The sequence below is a fragment of the Peromyscus eremicus genome, chromosome 8b (assembly GCF_949786415.1).
Source record: "Peromyscus eremicus chromosome 8b, PerEre_H2_v1, whole genome shotgun sequence".
NCBI lineage: Eukaryota > Metazoa > Chordata > Mammalia > Rodentia > Cricetidae > Peromyscus > Peromyscus eremicus.
In genome coordinates this window covers 21,271,831-21,288,842 of record NC_081424.1, presented here as the reverse complement: position 1 = coordinate 21,288,842, position 17,012 = coordinate 21,271,831, and the positions used below count along the sequence as shown (strand labels likewise).

The following is a 17,012-nucleotide window of genomic DNA, read 5'->3' as shown; positions in this document are numbered from 1 at the left end:
GATAAGATCTTGCTATGTAGCCCAGGCTGGCCTCAAGGTTTGGAATCTTCCATATCAACCACCTGGGTGCTAATTACAGCTATTTACCACTGTGTTTGATAGAAACTTCATTTGTTACTGTGTAATTCAATCCTTTATTTATTTAATATGTATTTTAAATATTTTCCTGGTATCATGATAAGATATGATGATACAAAAATCAAAAATGATGTCTTTGCCTGAAAGCAATTTTTCCTTTTACTTAAAAATTTAATAAAACTGTAATAAGTCACCATCAAGTAGAGATGATATTTCCCTTGAATCTTCCTGTGCAGGAACAAAGAAAACAGAACCATATATTCAGTGCTCATACTTTGGTATCTATCTCACTAATTTCAGAATCCTGGGCCTTGAACCCTTTGGGGAGCATATTAGTTATCCTGTATATCAGATAGTTACATTACAATTTATAACAGTAGCAAAATTACAGTAATGAAGTAGCAATGAAATAATTTTTATGGTTGGGGGGTCACCATAACATGAAGAACTGTATCAAAGGGTTGCAGTATTAGGAGGGTTGAGAAGCACTGCTCTAGAGTAATGTAGGTCACTTTGAACTCTAATGAATAATGACAACAAAACAGTGTAACAGTAGGGCACACGCAACACACCAAGAGGAAAGAAGACACTACATCGAGAGAAGACATTGGCGGAGTCTCTTAGTTAAACTTATAGATGTCTAAAAAAGCCACATCCATAGAAAATGTTCTTTATTATTTAATCAATTAATTCATTTTTCCCCAGCCCAATCACAGTTTCCTGTCCCTCCCTCCATTCCTCCCAGACCCCCCACCCAACTTCCACCATCCACTCCATCTTCTTTCTCTTCAGAGAAGTGCAGGCCTTTCGTGTATAACATGAATCGAATCAGTAAAGACTGCCCAAAGTGTTTTCTTTTTGTTTTTCTTTTTTATACTGAGACTCCAGCTCTAAAGCCAGAATCATGGCTCAAACAAGGGCTCCCCGAAAAGGACCTCTGAATGTCTGGAGAGATATGAAATGATTTAAAAAATGAATTAAAAACCCATCAAAAGAATACTCATTGAGTTTAGAAAAATCATGCACAAAATGACATTAAAAAAGATATAAAAAGAATCAAACAAAATAAATCATAGTCGAGAAACACAATGTTAAGGTGAAAGTTTCGCTAGAATGGTTCAATATCAGGTTTGATGAAGAAATAAAAAGAATCAACAAACTGAAGCCCAGGTTATTAGAAATTATTCAGAGATATAATGACCAAATTAAGCTTCATAGACTTACGACATACCACTGAGCTGATTAGCTGTCTCAGTAGATGAAACTCATGACAAGAAAATGATCAAAACAACAAAAACATATTCTGGATATATGAATGAGCACATCACAAATAAAAGACATGTGAAATGCTTACACTAAATAATGGAAAGTTACTAAAAATATGTAAGTACTTCTGCAAGATTCCACGTACTTGAGCACTTTACAGAAGGCATATATATGGGAGTTTGGTAGAACATAGTGTGCAATTTCAATTTTTTTTTCAGATAATCCAAGTAACATGTCAGAGCTATAAACTACGTTCCACATATGCCTTAGAATATTTTGTATAGTTCTTAAAAGTATAAGCTAGATACTACAAATCTATATGAACGAATATCAAACATACAATGTTGAGGAATTAATGCATCTTAATCATTCAATTTTTAGATAAAAGGTTTATTTTTAATTCTACATGTATGTGTTTTGTTTGAATGTATATAAGTTCCTGGTAGCCCTAGAGGCCAGGAGGGTGCACTGGATCCCTTGGAAATGGATGACCAATGGCTAAAAGCTGCCATGTGGATGTGGAAACTGAATTCAGGTTCTTTCCAGGTGTAGAAAGTGTTTTTAACATATAAACCATTACGCACTTTGCAATCGAAGTATTAAACATGAGAGTTATTGTTACTGATATCAATACAAAACAGAAATAATTTGACTTGAACTATATAAGTAACATCTTAACTACTGAAACAATAATATTTCAGGAGAAACAACAAAATATATTTTAATATCAATGCAAAAGAAAGAATTATTTATATGATTGTATTAAACTTATTTTATGTTATTTTTTATTTCAATATTATAATTTCTCACACTATCACACTGTGTGAAATTTGATATTTAATTTATGAAAATATTTAATTTTCTATTGTTAGTAAACTTTATGGTATTCTAGATCATGGTACTACCAAACTACTGAAGCTCTAACTACATAAAAAGTAACAGAAAAATTATAGATTAGAAGTGCCATAGGACAGCATTCAGAGCTCAGAAGCTCCTAGAAATTTACTAGGGAAATGTCAGTTAGCCAGCTGTTACTGGAGTAAGATCCAAAATTCTAAGTATAAAATGTTCAAATTCTGTCTGAAGGCTAATATACACATGCATGAGGTGAAATTTTTCAGAGTACTGGGAGCCAGAGTTTTGAGAGTTCTACTCTCAACAACAGTATTAAACATAGCCAGTTTATGACTGTTTTTAACTTTAGTTCATGTGATAAAGGCAGGGAGTTTAGATCCATCACCAGAGACAGATAGATCAGAGCTGCCCAATCCTCTTGCAAAAGAGAAGACTTAGAGAGAAATGGCCAGAAAAAAAAAAAGTTGGATAATTTCAAGTCATAAATATTTATGTGATTGGGAATTAAAAGGGAAATGAGAAATGAGGAGAATGTGTGCTTGATAAAATAAGGACCCACATATGATAAAAACCTCAACTATATAGTCTTCTGTTCCATATGATTACCCTTATTTGAAACGCCCAGCATATTATTAATTTTATAATATGCTAAGATGGTAAGCTATTTATGGTAATCATGAAATTATACATGCATATATTAAATAGCATGTTGTATACCTTCCTTGTATATAGTCAAAAACATTAAACCAAAAATACAGAGTCCTGGTGAAGGAGTGATTGCCGAGGGACACAAAAATTCCAAGTAGTGGCAGAGATGATCCTGTTGTGACAGTGGGTTCAGAGGTATAATTATCAGTCAAAAGTCATAAAATCACATATTGTAAATGCTCACATCACTTAGTACAAACATTATAATTCAATAAATTGAGCATTGCAGAAGAGGGGGTGGAAAATTGTAAAAGCCAAAGGACCAGGAAGTTTTCTGTGAGATTACATCTCCTAGCAATAACAAAAGCTACACCCATAATTTCACCAAGATGGTCTAAACATGAGCTGAAAAGACAGCAAAAATAGACATGCTAAAGTGGGTGGAGGAAAACCCACAAGACCTCAACCCTACACAAAGAACCTCAGGGAACTAAGAAATGTGGAAAGTGATAAACATAGTCTTCCCCAGGGAGAAGTAGACCAGTTGTTATCTAATACCAAATGGTCAGCCCTGTAAATATACATACAAGTAGCATCATACAGATTGAGCAGCTTTTACTTAGAAATATATATGCCTATACATGTATTCTTTTTTTTTTTTTTTTTTTTTTTTTGGTCTTTCGAGACAGGGTTTCTCTGTGTAGCTTTGCGCCTTTCCTGGAACTCACTTGGTAGTCCAGGCTGGCCTCGAACTCACAGAGATCCTCCTGGCTCTGCCTCCCGAGTGCTGGGATTAAAGGCGTGCGCCACCACCGCCCGGCCCTATACATGTATTCTTATAACAACAGTTAATGAAAGAGGAGGTCATAAGCCGGGCAGCACTCTGAAGGCAAATTCAGGTGGATCTCTGAGTTCAAGGCCAGCATGGACAACAGAGAGTCAGGGTTACACAGAGAAACCCTGTCTTGAAAAACTAACAGAAAGATAAAAGTTCATGAAATTGAAAGAGGACAAGGGTGTGTGTGTAGGAGGGTTGGAATGGAGGAAAGTGAAAGGGAAGTGATGTATTATATTATAATCTCAAAAATAAAAGTAGTCAAAAATAATAGTAAAATTGAGTAATTAGCAAAGTTTGAGTAGCTTATCTATAAGTCAAACAGGTAAATAAAGCATTTAAAACATAAATGTCGTAAGTCAATAAATTAATTCTATTACATAAAACTACCATGTTTCCACTTAACAGAGAGTAAAACTAAAACTGTAGGCTGTCTAGATAGTTTAACTGGAAAGAAACCTTTTTCACTAAGGTTCATGACCTAAGTTTGATTCCCATGATTCCCATGAAGAAACAAGGCACCAACTCCTCCAAGTTGTCCTCTGACCTCCATAACCTTGCCACGGCACCAGCTGTGAATGTACTCATACACTCAATAAATCAAAATGTCATTAAAAAAATTTAAAATAGTTCAGGTCGATGGTCTCTAATAAACAACTACTAAAATTGAGTCCCATTTACATTATACATTGTCACAATAGTCTTCATCTCTTAGATTAAAAAAAAGTCCAAAGACGTACAAAAATATTAGGCATATTTTTTTTAATAAAAGCAGAACCAGTAAATGCATTCTCTCAGTACCCCAAATGGGACACTGGCAATATAAATTAGTTTATTAAAGGTGAAATAGTGAGGACCTGGGCAGGAAGTACAGTTCCATTTGTTTTTCCATGGGAAAAATTATAACGTTCATTAACTATGTAAACTTTCTGTTTCCTTCCGTAGATAATGTGAATAACACTAGCGCATTTTGAAATAACACCAGTTTGAAGTGGATATAATCTGCCATCATTTTGTGATTAAGTGTCTCTCAAGTTTGGCTGCTAAGGATGTGCAGATTGATTAGAACAAGTGACGAATCCTTCAGGATGAAAAAAAGATGGAGCCCAACTCTTAGAAGTCAATGTAGACTTTAGAAAAGGAGCTGTAGCTATTGCTGTTGGCTCTTACTGTTCCCCTGTTTGGATGTGATTGACACCAGCGTGTCTGTCCATCAGCATTGGCATATATTGATTGAATTCATGCGCGCTGGCAAAACTATTATTAGTCTAGAAGTGTTCAGAAATCTGAATCTTGGGATTATCAATTGGTTATTGAGCAGAGCTCTGAGACTGTACATTTGTAGCAATCTCTCGGTTGCAAACCCTTTGCCAGACATCAAGGATTCAATAAAAAAAGATGGAGCTTCTGCCTTAGAATTTGTCACTTACTCTAAGTATTTGGACTTAAAAAACAAGTAAGGGATACAAAATAAAAGTAAAGGGGAGCTGAAGAGATAGCTTCGTGATTAAGGGCACTGGATTCTCTTCCAAAGGACCTGGGTTTGCTTCTCAGTACCTCTTGTCATCTGTTTTTTATTATCCACAGTAGCTCCTTAAGCAAAGGATTCTATAAGGGCAGTGGCCTGGGGGGATTTTGTTCCCGCAAGCACTGACTCTTTCAAAATTACTAAGGGAACTTTTCTAATTCTAAGGAATTCATGACTCAATGGTTTAGGTGAAATTCTGCTCACTCAGAGACACTGAGCAGTAAGTAGCTAACCTCCCTTTGCTGGGTCTTCCAAGAAAACCCAGGGTCCTTCTCTCAGGCCCCACTTAAAAAACCCTTACTACGTGGTTCCTCCTTACCACGTCCTGTCAGCTACTTGCTGACTCAGCCTCCTGCTTGCAGGTTAATTTTATTTAACCAAACACATCTTTACATTGTTAACAAAAGCAGTAGGAAAAAAATGTAACACATTTTAAAATAATATTCCCAAAAAGCACCCACATGGTGGCTCACTACCATTTCTAACTCCAGTTCCAGACAATTATACACCATCTCTTTTGACCCTTGTGTGCATTGCACATACATGGTACACATAGATAGATACATTCACATAAAACACACACACACACACACACACACACAGAGAGAGAGAGAGAGAGAGAGAGAGAGAGAGAGAAGCAGACAGACAGACACAGACATACAGAGACACACACAGAGAAAGTAAAACAGAGAGGCAGAGACAGACACAGAGATCGAAAAGGGATAGTAGGAACAAACTAGACCTATGCCATTAAGAGTAGTAAAAATAAATGTTTTTAGGTCTAGAAAAGGGTCACTTCTAAGTTAGCTCTCCAAGAATGATGAGGCTAAATATGAAATTTCCCAGTATGAGATTGCAAAAACCTATACAGAGTACAGACTTGTGAAAGATGATGAATTTTTCAGGCCCAACAAAGAACTAATTTATGTAAATAATTTTGCAATGCATAAATCATAATTCATAGGAGGTTGCTTACTGAGAGAGCCTTTTTGTGTTTGCATAAATAATGGTCTTGTAAACAATTTGTTGTGAGTTTTTTTTTCCAGTGATAATTGGAGTCAATACATAATGGAGATGTTTAATGACCATTTGGAGCCTTGCAGATGGAAGACATTAAATTCCAAATAAGAACATATTTAGCTTTTTGTCTGATTTAATCCTGATTTCCAGGTGTCATTATCACTTTATTGTCCAGTGAAGTGATAAATAGCATGATTAATGAACTAATCATTTAATTTCATTTTCCTCTTTGTTTTTTCTATTTGTTTCTCTAAGTAATCCCATCTGTATTAAACTTTGTTTTAGCTACTTTTTTTTTAAGAAGTAGAATACAGAAGAGTAGTGTGTTTTCCCATCCAAATCCTGTTTACATGTCTGGATTTCAAGTAAAGATTAGTGCTGACAACTTTATTGAGGCTTTCTGTGCAGAGAGCATATTTTGATTGATGAAGAATAAGAAAGTTCATCTTTATAAATATACCAATAAAACAAAGTAGAACTTGCCAGGCGGTGGTGGCGCATGCCTTTAATCACTCGGGAGGCAGAGCCAGGCAGATCTCTGTGAGTTCGAGGCCAGCCTGGACTACCAAGTGAGTCCCAGGAAAGGTGCAAAGCTACACAGAGAAACCCTGTCTCGAAAAACAAAAACAAAAACAAAAACAAAACAAAACAAAAAAAAACCAAAGTAGAACTCAAGTCTAGGTTGAATGCAAAACGCTACACCAATAAAGGAATTCCTTAGTAAATGTCAGTTCCTATCTCTTTCCTTGATTCTTGACTGGCATTCTGACCTTATTTGGAATAACAAAACGATATGTTTAAGATGATCACATCATCAGCACAGGGAAGAAGGCTACATTTAATTATGATGACTTTAGCTATGAAAACTATATTCCTGGCACGAAGAGGGAGGTTTAAAGAACCCAGAGGCTTTCTAGTAAAATATCCTTATTTCACAGATGACAAAAGTAAAGTTCAAAGCTTTAAGTGATTTCAACTGGGTGAATCACCCTGCCCTACAGACCAGTGCTGTTCCCAAGGCATCAGTCTGCTTCCATGTTTCCTTATAAAATATTTTCCTCAATATCTTTCTTAAGCTGAAACAGCACTAAATGAAAATGTACTTTTGAATTTGAAATACAATGTAGACACATAGAAATACTAGAATAGTGTTCTTATAGCCTATGAAATTAAATCATGTAACAAGGGCAAACCATCAGCCAACAGTGCCTCTGTATAATAACGACAGTTTTATTTTAAATAAGAAAACAGTCTTTTTATTTTGGGGGGTATATTTTGAGACAGGGTTTCTCTGTGTAGCCCTGGCTGTCCTAGAACTCTCTCTGTAGATCAGGCTGGCCTAAAATTCAGAGATCCATCTGCCTCTGCCTCCTGAGTGCTGGAATTAAAGTTATGCACCACCACTGCCCAGCTAACAAAATATTCTTAAGCTTGATGAATTAGTAATAATACTTATCTGATATAGACAGATAGTTTTAAAATGATTCCTAATTGTATGTATGATATATATGATATGTATGTATTTAGTATGTTGTATGTGTGATATATATGTGTGTATATATACACGTGTGATATATGTATGTATATGATATGTTTGTATATATGTGATATATATGTGTGCATGTGTGATATATGTGTGTATGTGTGATACATATGTTTGTGTATATGTATACATGTGTTTTTGAGTGTGCATGTACATGCATCCACTCAGAGGTTAGTGCCAAGTGTCCTGTTCTCTTTCTCTCCACGGTATTTCCTTGGTCTATGATGTTGTGAGTATGTTATGCCAGAAACAAAGATGAATCAGTTTGTGTCTTTGCACAAAGTCAGGGGAGCAGAAGAAGAGAAGGTGGCTGGCTCCTAATGGTTATGAATTCCGTGGTGTGTTAATGGTATCTCAGAAAAGATTCATTAAGATGAAGGAAAGTAGAAGTTGTGACATTGAATTTCTGTATCAGTATTTTTTCTTCTCCTTCTTTAAACTGCTTTCCACACATAAGCAGATGCCATAACAACTTTTGGGTGAACAGACTGAAGTGAATTCCACTCTGAGAAGGAGTTGTGAAGCCAGCTACTCAATGCATGAGAATCCAGGATAGCTTGAATATCTGGGCATGTCTGTGCACACTTGTTCAACTGGTCCAAACTTGATGATCCTCTTTGGAGGGCTTGAGGAGGTAGTTTTGTTTCATTCTGCCAACTTTTTCCTCTGGCTTATATTCCTTCAACTGCTCTTTTATTAGTCAAACAATATCTGCTTCAGGGCAATGCATCCCAACTATTTTCCTATTACAATTTCCCCTATTTCTATCAAATAACCCCATTTTCTATATTACTACAATACATGAAGTTGAAATATCAAGTGAGCAGATTATAAGACATGCATTGTGGATGTGGCAATTTTCATGATATACATGGTATTTTGATATCTGATAATAAACTGTCAGTTAAAAATATGAATATAGTTGTGCAAGTATCCTTGTGATATGATTGAGCATCCTTTGAGTATATGCACAAGAGTAGTATTTCTAGGTCTTGTGGTAGATTGATTCCTAGTTTTCTGAGAAATCACCACACTGACTTCCAAAGTGGATGTATAAGTTTACACTCCCACCAGCAATAGAGGAATGTTCCTCTTGCTCTACAACCTCTCCACCATGAGCTGTTCCTTGTGTTTTTTATCTTAGCCATTTTATTGTGTAAGATTTAACATTTTGATTTATATTTCCCTGATGGCTAAGGCTATTGAACATCTACTGCTGCCTGATATGTCATGTTTTGTTGATACTCATGGGAGACCTGCCCTTTCCTAAATAGTAACAGATGAGGAGTAGATTGGGGAGTAGGAATAGAGGGGAAATTGGGAGGAGGGACTTGGAAGAGAGGTAGGAGGGGAAATTGCAGCCAGGATGTATATCAATCAATCAATCAATTTATTTAAATTAAAAAAGATTTTTAAAATATGACAAAAAAATCAGAGCATTTAAAAATTTAGAGAAGGAACCATTGGTGACCTAAAGGAAAAGCAAGCACATTTATTATCATTGAAAAAAAATTTTTCAGACAGTGGTAATTGTGTCAAATGCTGATATACCATTAAAAGATTATTTACTTAAAGCTTTCAATTCAGTGGCCTTTAGGACATTCAACACAATGAGAATTAGCATCCATGTGATCTTCATGTGGGGCTTGAGAGTGAGCACCTGACCAAATCTACTGTTGCTGAAGTTTAACTGAAGTTTAATATCACTACTTTAATTCTTACCAAGGCAACCCACTTGTAGCTCTATTCACAACCAGCTTTTCTGTAACCAGCAGTGGAAATGATGGTGACTTGTCCTATTTTCAAAAGAATTTTGACAGTCCAGCCCCCTGAAAGAGTCAAGTCACACTCATCTGTGTGTCCTGATGTATAAAACAGTCCCATAATCCACTTCAAACCAGTGCAGTGGGATTGCATTTACAAAATAGAAGTGTCAGGCAGAGGTAGCACATGCCTTTAATCCGAGCACTTGTGAGGACCTTAAATGCAGGCAGATCTCTGAGTTCAAGGCCAGTTTGGACTAAAATGTGAGTAACAAGACAGCCAGGGCTACACAGAGAAACCCTGTCATAAATAAAAACAAAAGAAACCCAAACATTTCCCAAGAGCATATGATAGCTTGCTTTTACAATCAAATTTTTTAAAATAAATAATTAAAATGTAAGCAATAATAAACTTATATACTTAAATTATGAATTAGTTTAAGTTTACATTGTGAAATAACATTTCTTCAAATATGAAACTTGGAGCCAAGTATATTCTGATTCACTCATTGGTATGATTTTTAATGTATTGAATTTAGTATTTTGATATACATCTCTCTATTGTAATGAAAATCAAATTTTGTTTATATTTAGTATATTACATATTACTATAAATGTAATAATATGTATCAATAATTTACCTCATAGAGTTTCTATACTGAATTCCTTAAAACATTTATAACCTCTCCTGAACATCTCATACAATAAAAATTTGCTGTAAATCAAATTTAAAAACAATACTTGAACTTTTCAGAACTAATTTTGAAAACAAATATATAAAATTGAAAATTTCAGTTAATATTTAGCTTAATTTCCATTTTTGTTACACATTGCACGATGTCATTTTTTGGCAACTACAATATAATGAATGCCTAAAAGCCTTAACTGTCTTAATCATCAATTGTCAATAATTCAAAAATAGGCAAAATATATTTATATAGGCTTAAGACAGTTTTATTAAATTAAGTATTACTTCTGTGTTTGAAATGTTGGTGAGCTGAGTTGATTCACACTCAATTGCTTATTCTTAACAACCATGTCTTTCCTTTAAAAGTACACCAACACAAGCCCTAGCAGTCTGTCTTGCCTTTGGTACATGAAGCAGATAAAGGACCAAAGGATGCTTTTCAGGTGAAGATGAAAGTCATCAAGTACGTGAATTAAAAAGAACAGATTCATTTATCTTTGTCTTTTTACACCTGGACAGAAATGCTAAGAGCCATCTGTCAAAACCGCATGCACCACAATAAAGGGCATTTTGTTTATCTGTGAATAAATTAAATGGACTTGGATGGGATTTTAATGGAAATGTGCACAGCTGAGGTTTCTAAACAATCAAGACCTACATTTCCCTAGACGAGCTCTTGATGGGCCTCTTTAGAGGGCAATTCTCAAGGAGAATTCCTTTTTCTTCTTGCAATATGGCCATGCAGCCAACTTTTTCTCTTTAATATTTGAAGCATTCTGGATTATAGGGAATTTGAAAAGAATTCTAGCCCATCTCCATCTTGAAAGCTTGCCTGGAAGGGATAAATAAGGCAATACAAAATACAGGGTTCTCTTTTCAATGCTAAGAATTGATTTTTCAGCAAAATTGATTAAAAAATAGTTATTTTTCTGGAAATGGACATGTTGAGTAAATAAATAATAAACAACAAAATGCCATAACAGTTTCTGATCTTTCTTTTTTTCTTTTTCTTTGAAAGCAAGGCAACAGTTTCTTGGAAAGTCATGTTCCTTCATAGGTTTGGCTATCACTTTCTGTTATTGTTTTTATTAAGAATGAAATCCAGGAATAAAATGGCAGAAAAAGCAATGAGATTCAATATGTAAGTACGATTTTTGTTTTTCAAAATACAAATAGAAAATATAGAAATATGGAACTATAGTGTCTTAAAGGAGTTCATGAAACTCATCTTCGCAATTTTGATGAAAATATGGGGTCCTTGGAGATGTATAAACACAAGGACTTGAGTTCTGATTCCCAGAGTCTGTGGAAAAGCCAGTGTGATCATGTGCATCTATAACCTGCCATTGTGCTAAGCAGAGCCAGAAGAACCATAGTTGCTGGCCACCAAACCAGTTCCAAGTTCAATAAAAGACCCTGTTTAATGGAAATAAGATGAATAGCCTGGGAAGGACACTGGACATCCTCTTCTGGCCTTGAATGTACAATGTTGTCTAACTGACATAAAACACGCATGCCTATCCTACCACCACACACAAATACACACACACACACACACACACACACACACTCACTCACTCACTCACTCACTTACTAAATACATGAATAAAATGTCTAATTTCATGTAAATATATATTAGGATTTCTCTCACTTACTTTTCTATTGCTGTGATAAGACACCATGACCAAGGCAACTTACAGAAGAAACATTTTAATGGTGGCTTACAGTTTTTAATGGTGGTCCTGGGTGAGTCCAGGACCTTCAGTGTGAGGAGCATGGCAGCAGGTTACTATACATGACCCTGGTGCAATAGCTGAGAGCTTCTATCTTGATTCACAAGCTGGAGGCAGAGAGAGCTAACTGGAAATCCTCAAAGTCTATCCCTCAGTAGTATATATCCTCCAAAAATTCCATACTTTCTAATCCTTCTGAGCCAGTTCTACTAAGTGGGGGACCAAGGATTGAAATATATGAGCATAAGAGGAATATTTTCATTCACACCACCATAGTATGTTCACAAAACTAACAAAGAAATAAAATACTTTGCTGTGGGATGTCATTTTGTATGCTGTGAATTATTGTTGCTCTGATTGACAAGGAGAATTCTGGGAAGAGGAAGAACAGAGTCAGGAGTCACCAGCCAGACACAGAGGAAGCAAGATGACGAGGCAGAACTGAGAAAAGGTACCAAGCCACATGGCTAAATATCGATAAGAATTATGGGTTAATTTAAGTGTAAGAGGTAATCAGTAATAAGCCTGAGCTAAAGGCCAAGCAGTTACAATTAATATAAGCTTCTTAGACTATTTTATAAGCATACTACAGGACTGTGGTGGCTTGGCGGGATGAAGAAACCTGCCAACCACATTATTTTTAGTGAATTATTGCCTTACATTCATTGATCTTTTAGTGGTATGCACCTGGTTTCCTCAAAAATAGCAAGTGTTACAGAGAACACACAAAGTAGAAAACTTTCTATTCATGTGGATGATGTACTTTAGAAAATCAAGATGTCTCATATTCATGAAATATCACAAAGCATTTAAAATATATTTAAATCTCTCAAATAGTAGAGAACCCCAGAAATTGTACTCTTTCCTAAATGTATTTTAAATACTGTAAAATTATTAAAGTCAACTGTTTCAAGATACTGGAAAATAGGAAAAGGTTATTAATTTTCTTAGGACTGTTCATTTAAGAAAAATATCTGGGCCGGGCGTTGGTGGCGCACGCCTTTAATCCCAGCACTCGGGAGGCAGAGCCAGGTGGATCTCCGTGAGTTCGAGGCCAGCCTGGGCTACCAAGTGAGTTCCAGGAAAGGCGCAAAGCTACACAGAGAAACCCTGTCTCGAAAAACCAAAAAAAAAAAAAAAAAGAAAAAAGAAAAATATCTGATTCTTTGTAAGAATGACGAGTACTGTGGGTTTTAAATTATTCCCTTATTTTTAAAAATATTTCTAAAAATATTTTTAAAATATCTCCATGTAGTTATTCCAAGTTCAGTGTTAACACATAAAACTGTAGGCTTGCAGATATGGTAAACATGAAGAGTGACATTGTAGTTGCCATGGAGGAGGGGAGGCAGGCTGTTCTCTACAAGAACCCCTCATGTACTCTTATACGCACCTGGCTCTCTTTAATAACGATATTCTTAGGAGGAATATTTAGTTGACCTGACTTATAATTGTCTCAGTTAGAAAAGTCCTCTCCTTGGTGTGTTTGTCAAATTCAATCCATGCTTGTTTACTTAACATTTCAAATGCCTAAGACATAAAGCTTGCTATAAATAAAAGTTTAGGCTAAAGCTGGCAAGAAATGGGAATACTACGGGGAAGGTCTAAGAATGAGTTGTTTATCTGGGGCTTAGAAATGTCCAACCTATATCTCAGAAGGTAGGAGTCCCTGTGCATGAGAAGGGTGGTGTTCCTGATCAGCCAGGAAGGTTGCAAGAAGCCCTTAAGCTTTCACTGTTGCCATATTCAAGCCGTTTATAAAGGAAGTGAAGTTAAACCCTGAGATTGAGAGCCTTTACTGTGAAATCTTGTCTAGCCATATGAAGAGCACAGCTTTGCAAAAGAGACATTTTAGGCGTTAAAGAAATCTCTGCTGATGACTAAGCTAATCACGGACTTCAGTGAAATCTCCGAAGAAGGAATGCAGGCCCTGGAGTTAGTCTATAAAAGTCACACACATGGGCAGTGGCCTTACCACCCATCTCAGGCCACTCCTGATCCGGTTACCTACCCTCTAGGCCGGTGCTCCTCTGGTGGTGGTCACACTCACTTCCAGCACATACACCTCTCTGGCCTAAGAGCCAGGATGAGCTCCTCTGCCTCTGATGCAGAATTTGATGCTGTGGTTGGGTGCTTAGAGGACATTATTATGGATGACGAGTTCCAGTTACTGCAGAGGAACTTCATGGACAAGTACTACCAGGAGTTTGAAGACACAGAAGAGAATAAACTCATCTACACCCCCATTTTTAATGAATATATTTCCTGGTAGAGAAGTACATTGAAGAACAGCTGCTGGAGCTTATCCCAGGCTTCAACATGGCAGCTTTCACAACAACACTGCAGCACCATGAGGATGAAGTGGCTGGTGCCATCTTTGACATGCTGCTCACATTCACAGATTTTCTGGCTTTCAAGGAGATGTTCCTGTACTACAGAGCAGAAAAGGAAGGCTGAGGACTGGACTTAATCAGCGGCTTGGTCGTGACTTCTCTGTACAAGTCCTCTTCTACACCAGCTTCCCAGAACAACCTGAGGCACTAGGTCCCACCTTCAGACATGGGTATGATCACTATGAGGTCATCTACCCAGCCGGCTCAGAGAAATATGGGCTACTGATGACAGATGCATCTTCGTTCATGTGAAGTTTTGTCCACAAACACTGTGTGACGTCAATAACATTTATGTTTAACTCTCCTGTCCCAAGGTAGGTACCTCTCCCAGGTGCTTCTGAGTGACTCCTGGAGCAGGGCCCCTGGTGGGCACCTCACCTGGGGGCCCTCCCCCAGCAGTGTGGTAGTGTAGTGTGTCAGCAGTGTGGACAACACACCTTCATGAGCCCTTCATCCCGGTAGACTTTACTTGAGTCCTTGTGCATCGACAACTGTTTTTACATGGGTCAGTTTCAGGCCTCAGCCTCACTGGGGTTTTTGCTTGGGAGTGTTTAATCTAGGGAGTTCCTGGGGCCAGCTGCCTGTCCTGATTTCTGAGTCTCCTGTGATTACAGCTTGTCTGGCTGTAGGAATCAGTGAGAGATATCCTCTACCCCAGTGAAAAGGAACTCCCGTCTTACATCAGCATCCTTTCCACAGCCAGTTCCGCTGCTCTTGCTGCAGTCTCATCCTTCCTCTAAGTCGCTAAGCATCATTTTCAAGAAACATATTTTTATAGATGAAAATTCAGGCTAAGTTAGTGAGTATGATCTTGGAACGCCCATGATCATCCACTTCAAAGATCAAAGTATTACATGCTGTGTGCTTCTTAGTTGTGAGTGCTGTGAGTGCAAATCTTCTCAGGCACCAGTGCAAACAGGCTGTATGCTAGAAATAGGCTGCAGCTCTGTCACAACAGCATGCTAAGTGTGCTTGTGCATGCTTGTCTGCAGTCCACTGTGCAGGCCAGTGAGCTGGGTTTTCTGTTGGGAGAGTAGGTTGTCTGCAATTTATTCCCATAGCAATCTCTTCGGCCAAGGTGATGCTCCCCTGATCCAGCTCTTCCTGGGGTTGAGGGGCAATGCACAGTTTTTTCAGTCACCTGTCATCTTTGGTAGACTGTCGCCAACCAGAAAGCGTGTGTGTCACGTCTCTAGAAAGAAGAAAACGGTTCAATTCCTAATGTATACTTTTGACTTTAAATTTAATAGTAAAAGGAAGAATCCACACTGACTTTCCATGTGAGCATTCTGATTTCGTGGGATATAAGCTAAGCGCTGTGCTTTTTTCTGTAGCAATGTGTCACTTGGTGCTTTGTAAAATGAGTAAAATTTGAGGTGTTTGGCAAGAATAAAAAAAAGTCACACATACACACACACACACACACCAAAAAAAAAAAAAACCTGAAGGTATAATACCTACAGGGGAGAAAAGAAGCCTCAACGAACATAAAAAAAGGTATAAGGGACTATCTTAAATAGTTACTGTATTTTATTATGGAAATACTGTCTTTCATAGGAGAAACTAGAATGTAAGGTCTATGAGAGGGGAAGACAAAGAGACAAGTGAGTGGCTCAGTCACGGCAAGGGTTTACCGGAAGTTGGGAGGCCTGCAGAGGAGCTAGCTAATCCAAGCACCAGGGCCTGTCATCTACTTGTAGGATGGGATAGCTGTAGGGCAGAAAATAGAAAGAGAGGAGACTAAAGTATTTCCATTAAGCCTTTCAACAGCATTGCTGGGGTTGACTGGGGAAATTTAGTGAGTGGTAGACTAAAGAACATCAGGGGATAGATAGACATTTTTCACAGTCAGCTATAACTGGGCGTAAGAGGCAGGGTGAATCCAATTGACTTTATTTTTGAGAACTGTCAGTGTATAAACAAAAAGAAAAAGCTTTACAAAATTGTGCCAACAAGACCAATACAAAAATTAAGCAAAGAAGCAGGGGGTCGTGGTGCATGCATGATGCAGACAAGTAGAAATAGACACTGTTGCTTAGAAACTCTTAGATTCGTTTCAATTTAGAGAAGAAACTTTTTTTTTTTTAATCTTAGATTACAACTCCAGGTTACATCCCTTTATTGTGGAGAAGTCAAGACAGGGATTTAAAACAACTTGTCACGTTACATCTACAGTCAAGAACAAAGAAAAATAAATGCATATAGTTGCTTGCCTGCTCAGCTCAGTTTCTCCACTCAAACAGTTCAGGAAACCCTGGTTAGAGAATCATACTGCCTATGGCAGATAATGTCTTCCACATCAATTAACTTAATCGAGTCAGTCCTCTACAGACATGCCCATAGCCCAACCTAGTGTAGACAATCACTTATTGCGACTTTATTTTCATGTAACTCTAGCAATCTAGAAATTAGGCTTATAGAAGATTTTTAACCAGTTACTGTAAATGTAATAAAAGAACTACATATCTTTTTATAGCAGTAAAATACAACTGGTATTTTCTTAAAAAAAAGGGTATTAAAAAGGAAAGAAATAGAAATTCCAAGGCAAAAAAATGTAAAAATAAGAATGAAAACATATTTTGAGGCCTAGAACAGATATAAATTGGCAGAAGACTCTTTAGTTTGAAGATAGTCAATGGGCTGTCTGTACTCAATGAATCTT

At 37.0% G+C, this 17,012-nt stretch overlaps 1 pseudogene; it reads left to right on the top strand.

Moving 5' to 3' along the window:
* The first annotated feature begins 14,016 nt into the window (after nt 1-14,016).
* Nucleotides 14,017-14,535, top strand: LOC131918478 (ADP-ribosylation factor-like protein 2-binding protein; annotated as a pseudogene).
* The last annotated feature ends 2,477 nt before the right edge of the window (nt 14,536-17,012 follow it).